Raw genomic sequence first — 13,436 nt, forward strand, 5'->3', positions numbered from 1 at the left:
AGCTCTTTGGATCTGATATTGAGAGTTGACAGCAGCAGATTCCAAATGAAAATAACACACTTGAAATTAACTCTGGACCTTTTATCTGCTCCTTGTAAATAGGATAATGAGGGAATAGCACACACCTAGCCATGGAACAGCTGAGCAGCCAATTGTCCCATTACTTTTGGTCCCTTAAAAAGTGGGAGGCACATATACAAACCGTCAAATGGCACTTATTACACTTGGCCACACAGGCCTGTACACTTGCCACATAGGCATTACTTGCCACACACTCATTACTACAGTCCTCTGGTCAGACCTTCTCACAAGTCTCATAACTCTAATGACAAGCATAGAAACAAAACATCAACCTTGATAATTATTATCGGCTCTATTATTTCTGCAACAAGTAAAGTAAAGGAGTTATTTGGGTCAAACTGTGTAACATCAACATTAATCTAATTTACACTTAATTTTACCTTAATCTCACCATGTCATCAACAGCATAAGACTCCTTCAGCCAATGGACCCCAGACACTCACTAACTACTCGCCATGGAAAGCAGAATAAGTAAGAGTAATGCCCCGTACACACGATCGGACATTCCGACAACAAAATCCATGGATTTTTTTCAGACGGATGTTGACTCAAACTTGTCTTGCATACACACGGTCACACAAATATTGTCAGAAATTCCGATCGCCAAGAACACTGTGACGTACAACACGTACGATGAGCCGAGAAAAATGAAGTTCAATAGCCAGCACGGCTCTTCTGCTTGATTCCGAGCATGCGTGGAACTTTGTGCGTCGGAATTGTGTACACACGATCAGAATTTACGACAATTGGATTTTGTTGTCGGAAAATTTGAGATCCAGATCTCAAATTTTGTGTGAAGGAAATTCCGATGGAAAATGTCCGATGGAGCCTACTCACGGTCGGAATTTCTGACAACAAGCTCCCATTGAACATTTTCTGTCGGAAAATCCGACCATGTGTACAGGGCATTACAGTTTCTTACCGTGCTCAACGTGATTTTCGTGTCTCTCTGGCGGGGAGCCCACTGGACTGTATCTGAGTCAAGGCACCATTCTGTTAAATCTGATTTAGGGGTCTTCAAACAAGACATTCAGATGAGATAGTAGATCCACATCTTAAGATAATATAAGTAGGTGCTTTTTATTCACTGCAGTGTATAAATACAACACAGTTCTCGGCTACTATAAGCGAATAAAAGTGAAAGTGTTTCTGCCGTACAAACATCAAGTTTAACAATATATACGTATGAATATGCATAAGTTCTAGGCGTGTTATAGGTGTGATCATATAGTTTAGTCCAATCAGCATTCATATCTTCTTAGTAGCACACTTAGGGAACAGTTAAATGGGTGGTTACATCATGTGACTGGCAAAAAAATTGATTTCAGCAGTATCTGGTCAGTTCAGACTGGTTTTGGTACGAAAGCCTATTTTGAGCGGCCTTTGAGTCCTTATCAGTAGTCTGTGTCTTCACATATCCAGTGGTTTCGATTTCCCAGGATATGAAACAAAGAAAAAGGAGAACATCTAGGAAAAGTAAACAAATCAAGCATATTATAAATTCTTAAAGTGACAATCGCTTTATACATATATATCTCAACATTATCAGACCCCTATAATTCTACTCACTACTGATCTCCAAAATCTGCATCACTTCCCACATCTGTGACCTCTGCATCACGTCCTATTGATCTCTGTCCTCTGCATCACTTCCTATTGATCTCCAAGCTCTGCGTCACTTCCTAATGATCTTTAAGCTCTGCATCACTTTCTAATGAACTCTGAGCTCTGCATCACTTCCTAATGATCCCCTAGCTGCATCAATTCCTACTAATCTCTGACCTCTACGTCACTTCCTACTGCTCTCCGAGCTCTGTGTCATTTCCTACTAATCTTTGCGTCACTTCCTACTGATCTCTGTGTCACTTTCTTCTGATTTCCGCACTCTGTGTCACTTTCTACCGATCTCTGAGCTGTGCATCACTTCCTACTAATCTCTGACCTCTGCATAACTTCCTACTGATCTCTGAGTTCTGCCTCACTTCCCACTGATCTGTGATTCACTTCCTACTGATCTCTGAGTTCTGCCTCACTTCCCACTGATCTGTGATTCACTTCCTACTGATCTCTGAGTTCTGCCTCACTTACTACTGATTTCTGAGCTCTTCATCACTTCCCACTAATCTCTGACCTCTGCATCACTTTCAACAGATCTGTGAGTCACCTTCTACAGATTTCTGACCTCTGCATCACTTCCTACTGATCTCTGAGTTCTGCCTCACTTCCTACTGATCTGTTATTCACTTCCTACTGATCTCTGAGTTCTGCCTCACTTACTACTGATTTCTGAGCTCTTCATCACTTCCCACTAATCTCTGACCTCTGCATCACTTTCAACAGATCTGTGAGTCACTTCCTACAGATTTCTGACCTCTGAATCACTTCCTACTGATCTCTGAGCTTAGCATCATTTCCTACTGATCTGAGCTCTGCATCACTTCCTGCTAATCTCTGACCTCTGTGTAGATTTGTTAAATAAAATAAATACATCACATGGGGAGATGAAAAACCCACCCATATATGGACCATCCACCTTAACGAATAAAAAAAAAAAAAAAAAAAAAACACACCAAAGGAGCGCCGCTGGATTGGACAAGTTTCCCATACTCCCCTCTGGCCTACGGTGAAGCTTGTCCATTCCAGCGGTGCTCCTTTGGTGCCTTTTCTTTCCGTTAAGGTTGATGGTCCATATATGGGTGGGTTTTTCAACTTCCCATGTGATGTATTTATTTTAATTAACAAATGGTGTTTATCTTACCTGTATATATTTATATTTTGCTAGTATTCTATATGCATATTTCCTGAAGAAACCAAGTGGCGAAACATGTAGAAGAACATGCATAAAGAACCTTAATAACTCCATTAAATCCAGAGGATGAAATAACATACACCTTTTTGTATTTCACTATGGATTTTATTATGAATTTCTAATAAATGTTATAATTTTAACAGCCATGTCTGAACAATACATGTAGCACCTTGAAAATCCCTATCCTGTTTAATGTTTATATTTAAACATGAAATTATAGGTACATTTTTATCATTATGATGTATAAAAATTGTTGAACTACAAGACTATCAACATGTGCTGAACCACAAACACATTCATACTATTCAAGAAATACCACTAATTTCTTCTATTGGAAAGTATAGCGGCATCTTTATGCATTGTATAAAAATGTAATTACTATTACTAACATGAAACTCACATGATCGATGATACTTTCTTTTTTGTATACCTTAAGACACACATGAGTTGTATAGTCAATACAAGCATGTTATGCCTTCACTTTTGCACACCATCCACTGCCACCAGAATAGGGTTGAGGGGGGAACAAGGAGCATTCAAATGAGTATACTATACATACACAATGCCATTTAAGAAGATCCAATGAGTTAAAGTGGTTGTAAAGTCACTGAGGACAATTACTGGTATCTCCTCTGTTATAGCAAGCTATGTACAGTATACAGTGCAGTGTTTTTTTTTTTTAATTATTAAGTTAAATACCTTATTTCCCAATGCTGCTGTGTGGTCACGTGACCTCCTGCCGTTCTCCTTTCCTGATCTAAGGACTTCAGCCGGAGGGAGCCTTTGAAAACGTTGCATTCCTGTGATGACACGCGTCAAGCTGATACTCTCAAATGTCATTTCCGGCCAGGAAAGTGGAACGCACACTATATGCTGCATGGTCTTCTTAACAGTAGTGCCAACGTTTTTGGTGACACCGGTTCTGTCTATAAGACAGTTTTAATATTTTAATTGTAAGTTGATTTTTTACAATAAACCCGAGGATAATACTCTATGAGAAGCTTTCTTTTTTATACATTATATACTGCACACCGCCCACTCTGGGAGCTCTGGAGCCATAACTGAAGGAATCTACCACAGAGGAGTCAGTGGAGGACATCAGAGAACATTGCATTGGGTTTGGTCCCCAGTAAATGACCTAAAAGCACAGAAGACTCTTTCTGCTATAGGGCAAAGGAGTCCAACACATCCGGTGAGTTTGGATTTTTACACCACTCTAGTAGGTGGAAGTATTGACATAGATGGACACACGGAGCACTGCAGCACTTTGTTCTTATTTGCACTAAAAAGGACTTTAGTGCGCTTATAACACTTTATGCACTTTAATCAATGTAACGTTATATTCATTTATGAATGCACTTTAATCATTGTCACTTTACACAATGTGATTTATTAACTATATTTTGTTATATACAAGCATGCACATAAGCTAGCAATGCAAACTTCCTGTGTTATTTATTGATCCTAGGTTATAGATTTAAAAGTAAAATACAGATATAGCTCAAAAGAGTAATTAGTACATAAGCATATACATGTGCTCATAAGTTTACATACCCTGGCAGAATTTATGATTTCTTGGTAATATTTCAGAGAATATTGATAACACGAAAACATTTCTTTTACTCATGGTTAGTGTTTGGCTGAAGCCATTTATTATCAATCAACTGTGTTTACTCTTTTTAAATCATAATGACAACAGAACTACCCAAATGACCCTGATCAAAAGTTTACATACCCTGGTGATTTTGGCCTGATAACATGCACACAAGTTGACATAAAGGGATTTGAATGGCTAATAAAGGTAACCATCCTCACCTGTGATCTGTTTGCTTGTAATTAGTGTGTATGTTTATAAAAGGTCAATGAGTTTCTGGACTCCTGACAGACCCTTGCATCTTTCATCCAGTGCTGCACTGACGTTTCTGGATTCTGAGTCATGGGGAAAGCAAAAGAATTGTCAAATAATCTGCGAGAAAAGGTAGTTGAACTGTATAAAACAGGAAAGGGATATAAAAAGATATCCAAGGAATTGAGAATGCCATTCAGCAGTGTTCAAACTCTAATCAAGAAGTGGAAAATGAGGGGTTCTGTCGATACCAAACGGTCAGGTAGATCAACTAACATTTCAGCCACAACTGCCAGGAAAATTGTTCGGGATGCAAAGAAAAACCCACAAATAACTTTAGGTGAAAATACAGGACTCTCTGAAGACATGTGGTGCACAATAGGAAGGCACTTGAAGAAAGATGAGCTGCATGGTCGAGTCGCCAGAAGAAAGCCATTACTGCGCAAATGCCACAGAATATCCCACTTACAATACGCCAAACAGCACAGAGACAAGCCTCAAATCTTCTGGCACAAAGTCATTTGGTGTGATGAGACCAAAATTGAGTTTTTTGGCCACAACCATAAACGCTACATTTGGAGAGGAGTCAACAAGGCCTATGATGAAAGGAAGACCATTCCTTCTGTGAAACACCGAGGTGGATCGCTGATGTTTTGGGGATGTGTGAGCTACTAAGGCACAGGAAATTTGGTCAAAATTGTTGGCAAGATGAATGCAGTATGTTATCAAAAAATACTGGAGGAACATTCGCATTTATCAGCCAGGAAGCTGCGCGTGGGACAGTCTTGGACATTCCAACATGACAATGATCCAAAACACAATGCCAAGTCGACCTGTCATTGGCTACAGCAGAATAAAGTGAAGGTTCTGGAGTAGCCATCTCAATCTCCTGACCTCAATATCACTGAGCCACTCTGGGGAGATCTCAAACGTACAGCTCATGCAAGACAGCCCAAGAATTTACAGGAACTGGAGGCTTTTTGCCAAAAGGAATGGGCAGCTTTACCACCTGAGAAGATAAAGAGCCTCATCCACAAATACCACAAAAGACTTCAAGCTATCAGGGGGCAATACACGGTATTAAGAACTGGGGTATGTAAACTTTTGATCAGGGACATTTGGGTAGTTTCTGTTCTCATTATGATTTAAAAAGAGTAAAAACAGTTGATTGATAATAAATGGCTTCAGCCAAACATTAACCATGAGTGAAAGAAAAGTTTTTGTGTTATCATTCATATTCTCTGAAAAATGGCAAAGAAATCATAAATTCTGCCAGGGTATGTAAACTTATGAGCACAACTGTAGGAGGAGCAGGCGCAGTCTATTTGCCATATACATTTAATTTGCCCCTCAGGGGGGACAATATTGGACAGCAGCAGCCCGACTATTTTGATATATAGTACCAAGATGCGAGTCTTTTTTGCATTAAAAGCAGCACGTAGTAAACGCAAAAACACTTATTAGACACACATTTAAACCTTTGATCACCCTAGATGTTTAACCCCTTCCCAGCCCGTTTTATTAGTACAGTGACAGTGCATATTTTTAGCACTGATCACTGTATTAGTGTTACTGGTTCCCACAAAGTGTCAAAAGTGTCAGTTAATGTCAGATTGTCTGCTGCAATATTGCAGTCCTGCTATAACTGGCGGGGGGGAAGTGACTTTTCACGGGCAATGACTGGTGTTAGCACTTCAATCATCCCAGCACCATGGTTGATATGGTGTCAGGGTGATTGAAGTGCATTATTTCTATTAGTAGTAAATGTAGTAATAAATGAAATAGTTCAACTCACCATAATACAGATTCAGTGGGAGCCCAGAGCGTGCCACCTGCCACGTCCCCTGCCACCAGATGGGGATTGTCACTTGCCACGTCGCCTGCCACCAGATGCAGCTTGTCACTTGCCACGTCGCCTGCCACCAGATGTGGATTGTCACTTGCCACGCTGCCTGCTACCAGATATGGATTGTCATTTGCCACGCTGCCTGCCACCAGATGTGGATTGTCACTTGCCACGTCACCTGCCTTCAGATGCAGCTTGTTACTTGCCACGCTGCCTGCCACCAGATGTGAATTGTCACTTGCCATGTCGCCTGCCAGTGCCACCAGATGTGGGTTGTCACTTGCGACGTCACCTGCCACTTCGCCTGTCATGCTGCCTGCCACCAAAATGTGGATTGTCACTTGCCACGTCACCTGCCAGTGCCACCAGATGTGGATTGTCACTGCATTGGTGGCAGGACTGGTAACATTTAGTACAGAGGCAGGAGAGCGGTGAAGCGGGGTGGACGGTGAGAGATGATGTCATCTCTCTGCTCCACGCTGCACCTCCAACATTGAAGAGACTGACAGAACACTGGTGTTCTCTCAAAACCGGCTGTGAGGGCGGAAGAGCGGTGATGCGGGGTGGGCGGAGAGAGATGATGTCATCTCTGCCTACCCGTCCGCGCGCTTCTCCCATTCACCCGGCTCTCATGCCACTTGCCCAGGTCTCTAATGCCGCCCGCCCGGCTCTTTCATGCAACCCACCCGGCTCTTTCATTCCGTGGCCCGGCTGCAGAGAGGCTACGGCCCGGTAGTGGGCCACAGCCCAGTGGTTGGGGACCCCTGCTGTAACAGATTTGGCAATCACTAATGGGGCCTACACATTATATGGTAATTATTAAGGGAAAATTCTGTATTCTGAACATTCATAAGATTTTCATCTCATTTTCATTCCTGTACACAAATTCCAAGAGACAATTCAGACCTTCCATAAGAAATTTACTGAAGCAGCAAACTGTACAATTTTTCTCGTTACTGAACAGAATAGTTATATTTACCAGCCCTTTCCTTTCCTGAATGAACACAGTGAGTGATCAGTTCATGTGCTGACGAGAAACATGCTAACAGGAGAGAGCAGAGTGAGATGAGCTCACCACTGTGCTACTTCTTCTATCACTGTCCCAGGCTGGGGTTGGGTCTATGGCAGCCAGGGCTCAGAACAAGTATGTTAAATGAGGATGGCAATTATTCAACCCAGAAGACAAAGGACATCTAATGACAAGAGTGAAGTACTACAGGGGACAGCTCTGGATTAAAGGTGAACATTGCGGCAAAATGCAGCATACTTATTCTACCTTGTCAATGACTATCTTTTTTTAATTTTTCACATTTGTGGTGGGAGTTCTGCTCAAATGTTAGTAGTGGTTTCCTGCCTTAGGCCGGCCCCACACGGAGTGAATTTCTTTCCTGCAACCACAGGTTGAAGACTGCGGCGTGACACACACCAGCCACATCCCCCCGTGGATCACTGTGTGACACTGACATCAACCCTCCCCCAGCAGGACTTTCGGCACCTACCTGATCTAGGGCTGGCGTGCTGCGGTGTCCTCTTCTCCTCTCCCGGGATGGGATGCAGGCAACGGCTCCGGTGTCTGCTACTCCTGCAGCTGTGTGCCTTCTTCCTGTTCCTCCAAAGCTAGGCATCCAATAGGATTGCCTGACGCTTTGGCCAATTGGGAGACAGGTCTCACTGACCTGCCTCCTAATTGGCAGGGAGGAACGTTAGCATGAAAATAGCAAAAATTAATTCCTTACCATCACACAACAGGGTGGGATCGCGACACAGTGCTCCGAGCCCCGAGCCCACCCTATTTTGAAGCCTATTAGAGCCTCTGGCTCTAATCACGTGCTTCAAAACACACACCCCGCCTATCCCTGCCATAGTAATTAATGCGTCTGGCATCCTGAAAGCAGCCGATAGCGATAATCGTAGGTAAAACCCGGCATGCTGGTACCCATGTTGATCGATCGATCAGCTTGGTATATTCAGCCTGCCCATACAATGTTCGAATCTCAGCCAGTTCCTGTTGAACCGGCCAAGATTCGAACCATCTATGGCCGTCCTAAGGGACTAACATCTACCTGTTTAGATAAACATTTTGTTGTGGTGTTTGTATTTGCTTGCAGACTGCGAATCCAAAAAATGAGGACCTGGAGATCTGTGCAGGAGTACAGCTGGGAATAGATCAAGGAGTTGGGTCACAGACCTGGGTTGGTAACAGATGATCAGCAATGCATAACATCGTAAGCAGAATCAAGATCAGGAGTAGGCAGAGCTCAGAAACATGCAGGCAGAGAGGTACAAAGTTAGAGAACAGAATCTTGGTCTGAAGGCTGAAGTCCGTAATGGGGGTAATGAGTAACCAATGGCAGACAAGGGAAATCCAAGAGCAGGTCAGACAAAAGCTGGGTCAGTAACAAATGTCAGGTACAATTTCAGGATTAGAGATCATGGATCGCAAAGATGCAGGTAAAAGATCATTCAGTTTTGAGCTAAGGCATGACTCAGCTTTAAAGAGCCCACTTTGTACCAATGTGCCCATATCCACACTAGGGATGAGCCGAACACCCCCCGGTTCGGTTCGCACCAGAACCCGCGAACGGACCGAAAGTTCGCACGAACGTTAGAACCCCATTGACGTCTATGGGACTCGAACGTTCGAAATCAAAAGTGCTCATTTTAAAGGCTAATTTGCATGGTATTGTCCTAAAAAGGGTTTGGGGACCCGGGTCCTACCCCAGGGGACATGTATCAATGCAAAAAAAACTTTTAAAAACGTCCGTTTTTTCGGGAGCAGTGATTTTAATGATGCTTAAAGTAAAAAAAAAAAAGTGAAATATTCCTTTAAATATCGTACCTGGGGGGTGTCTATAGTATGCCTGTAAAGTGACGCGTGTTTCCCATGTTTAGAACAGTCCCTGCACCAAATGTCATTTTTAAAGGAAAAAATCTCATTTAAAACTGCTTGCGGGTTTAATGTCATGTCGGGTCATGGCAATATGGATGAAAATCAGTGAGACAAACGGCATGGGTACCCCCCAGTCCATTACCAGTCCCTTTGGGTCTTGTATGGATATTAAGGGGAACCCCGCACCCAAATTAAAATAAGGAAAGGTGTGGGGCCACCAGGCCCTATATACTCTGAACAGCAGTATACAGGCGGTGCAAACAAGACAGGGACTGTAGGTTTGTTGTTAAGTAGAATCTGTTTGTAATTTTGAACATTTTTAACGTGTTTAGCTCCAGCCAAAAAATCTTTTCTAAGCTTTTTGGAAAACATAGGGAAGGGTTATCACCCCTGTGACATTTGTTTTGCTGTCTTTCCTCCTCTTCAGAAGATTTCACCTCACTTTTTTGTCCCAATGAAAAATGTTTTTTGAAAATTTGGGTTTTTTTGTGGAACAAGGATTGGAAAGCATCAGTGGAAAGGAGAACTTGTTTTCCCATATTAACTCTTACAGGAGAGAATTTCCCTTCCTAGGGGTAGATTTCATCTCACTTCCTGTTGTCTCCTTCCGTTTGCAAGTAGGAGTCGTTTGTAAGTTAGATGTTTGAAAGTAGGGTCCTGCCCTATATACTCAGCAGAAATTTGGGCCTTAGGTGTTGCTGTGGCCACAACACTGTAAGCCCTCACAGGGCCCTGCTGTGAAATATTAGATCAAGAATTGTAATTACATGCCCCTGTTGAACAGGAGCTGAAAAATTAGGCCTTAGGCACTGGTGCTGGTGCCACAACACTGCAACCCCTCACAGACACTCTAGTTGGAACGCAGGAACGAGCCCTGCTGCAAATTATTGCTTCAAAAATTGTAATTACACGCCCCTGTTAGACAGGGGCAGAAAAATTGGGCCTTAGGCACTGGTGCTGGTGCCACAACACTGCAACCCCTCACAGACACTCTAGTTGGAACGCAGGAACGAGCCCTGCTGCAAAGTATTACATCAAAAATTGTAATTACACGCCCCTGTTAAACAGGGGCTGAAAAATTGTGCCTTAGGCACTGGTGGTGGCGCCCAGAACCAAAAATGTTCTTACAAGCTATCAGCGTGATGATTGAGGAGGAAGAGGATAATTACTCAGGGATAGTCACTCAGCATCAGCATAGGCAGTCTTTGAAGGGATCTGAGATTTCAAAAAAAATTATTCGGTTACATCAGCATCAGGTGCTTGGTAGCTGGTGGTGATCCAAGACTCATTCATTTTTATGAAGGTCAGCCGATCGACCGAGTCGGTGGACAGACGCACCCTGTGATCGGTTACCACGCCTCCAGCAGCACTGAATGTGCGTTCCGAAAGAACGCTGGATGCAGGACAGGCCAGTAGCTCAATTGCATACTGTGCAAGCTCTGGCCAGTGATCCATCCTCAAGACCCAGTAACCCAGAGGATTTTCGGTGGGAAAGGTGTCCAAGTCTGATCTTGCCCCTAGGTATTCCTGCACCATGTAAAACAGACGCTGGCGATGGTTGCTGGAACCGATCATACCTTGGGGCTGCGGACCAAAAAATTGTCTGAACGCATCGGTCAGACGGCCACCTTCTCCACCGCTCCTTCTTTGACTGACCGAAGCCTCAGCAACACGTTGTCCAGAAACAGGAGTTTGTAACCTCCCAGTCTCTGGGAACGCGTTGCACAGACCTTTCTGCAAGGCCTCCCGAAGATGTTTCATCCTCTGCTCCCTCTGCGATGGCAAGATAAGGTCCGCAACCTTACCCTTGTAACGTGGATCAAGGAGGGTTGCCAGCCAGTATTGGTCCTTCTCCTTGATACCACGAATACGAGGATCCTTACGCAGGCTTTGCAGGATCAGGGAGGCCATGCAGCGTAGGTTTGCTGAGGCATTCGGTCCGGAGTCCTCTGGGTCACTAAGAACGACATGGTCCGCAGCCACCTCCTCCCAGCCACGTACAAGTCCATGTGTTTCTTGGGACTGATCCCTTAAAGACTGCTGCTGATGCTGAGTGCCAGGCTCCACCTCCATACTGACACAATCTTCCTCCTCCTCCTCTTCCTCCTCGTCCTCTTCCTGTGTGATCGGCGGGCACGCAGGAACACTGTCTGGGTAAAGGGGGCCTTGAGAGCTAAGGAAGTCCTCCTCTTCCTGCCTCTGCTCTGCCTCAAGTGCCCTGTCCATTATTCCACGCAGCGTGTGCTCCAACAGGTGGACAAGGGGGACAGTGTCACTGATGCATGCACTGTCACTGCTCACCATCCTCGTGGCCTCCTCGAATGGTGACAGGACAGTGCATGCATCCCTGATCATGGCCCACTGGCGTGGGGGAAAAAAAACCAAGCTCCCCTGACCCTGTCCTGGTGCCATAGTCGCACAGGTACTCATTGATGGCCCTCTGCTGCGTGTGCAGCCGCTGCAGCATGGCCAACGTTGAGTTCCACCTGGTGGGCATGTCACAGATTAGGCGGTTCTTGGGCAGGTTAAACTCCTTTTGGAGGTCCGTCAGCCGAGCACTGGCATTATATGACCGGCGGAAATGCACACAGACTTTCCTGGCCTGCCTCAGGACATCCTGTAAGCCCGGGTACCTGCCCAAGAACCGCTGCACCACCAAGTTAAGGACGTGAGCCAAACAGGGCACATGGGTCATTTGTCCCTGTCGGAGGGCAGAGAGGAGGTTGGTGCCATTGTCGCAAACCACCATTCCTGCCTTAAGTTGGCGTGGCGTCAACCACCTCTGAACCTGCCCCTGCAGAGCTGACAGAACCTCTGCCCCAGTGTGGCTCCTGTCCCCCAAGCACACCAGCTCAAGCACTGCATGGCATCTTTTGGCCTGCGTACTTGCGTAGCCCCTTGAACGCCTACGGAGCACCGCTGGTTCCGAGGAAGAGGCCATGGAGGAAGAAGAAGAGGAGGGGGTGGAGGAGAGAGGTGTGTCACAATCAGCATTTTGGAGGCGTGGTGGCGGAACAACCTCCAACACTACTGCACCTTGTCCTGCATCCTTCCCAGCTGCCAGCAGAGTCACCCAATGCGCCGTGAAACTTAGGTAACGTCCCTGTCCATGCCTGCTGGACCATGAGTCAGCGGTAATATGCACCTTACCGCTGACCGCCCTGTCCAGCGAGGCATGGACATTGCCTTCCACATGCCGGTAGAGAGCCGGAATCGCCTTCCGTGAGAAAAAGTGGCGTTTGGGTACCTGCCACTGAGGAACCGCACATTCCACAAACTCACGGAAGGGGGCAGAGTCTACCAACTGAAAAGGCAGCAGTTGAAGTGCTAGCAATTTTGCCAAGCTAGCATTCAACCGCTGGGCATGTGGATGGCTGGGAGCAAACTTCTTTCGGCGGTGCAGCAGCTGGGGCAGGGAAATTTGCCTGGTACAATCTGACGTCGGTGTACCAAAAGCAGATTGCCCACAAGTACTTGGCTGTGACACACCTAATTCTACACCTTCATTCCTCTCACTGCAGGTCTCAGAGAGGACTGAAGGTCTAGTGGGGTTGGAAATCTCAGCTGATGAGGAGCAAGGAGAGATCCTCTTTGTTCTTTGGTGTGGGTCTTTTAGATACGCTTGCCAACGAACTGCATGGCAGGTCAACATATGTCTGGTCAAGCATGTGGTACCCAAGCGGGAGATATTTTGGCCACGCGAGATACGCTTGAGACATATGTTGCAAATAGCAGCGGTGCGATCTGATGCACTCGTCTCAAAAAAGGCCCACACCAAAGAACTTTTTGAATAACGCGCAGAGACTGCAGCGCCCTGCACATGTGGAGCTTTGGGGTGTGATGCAGTCAATGTGCTGCCCTTAGGCTGGCCCCTGGAGGGCATCCTGCCTCGTTGGTGATGTGCCGCCGCCTCCTCCTCCTCCTCCTCCTCCTCCTCCTCCTCTCTCCTATCAGGCACCCACGT

At 45.3% G+C, this 13,436-nt stretch overlaps 1 long non-coding RNA gene across 1 annotated transcript; it reads right to left on the reverse strand.

The window, feature by feature from the left end:
• Positions 1-337: 337 nt before the first annotated feature.
• LOC141118843 (uncharacterized) lies at positions 338-6,741 on the reverse strand. The gene is made up of 3 exons (XR_012238707.1): positions 6,532-6,741; positions 3,590-3,816; positions 338-1,548 (listed from the first exon to the last, which is right to left on the reverse strand). It is a non-coding gene; the product is annotated as an uncharacterized lncRNA (long non-coding RNA).
• Positions 6,742-13,436: the final 6,695 nt, after the last annotated feature.

This window comes from Aquarana catesbeiana, linkage group LG01, assembly GCF_042186555.1.
Source record: "Aquarana catesbeiana isolate 2022-GZ linkage group LG01, ASM4218655v1, whole genome shotgun sequence".
Taxonomy (NCBI): Eukaryota; Metazoa; Chordata; class Amphibia; order Anura; family Ranidae; genus Aquarana; species Aquarana catesbeiana.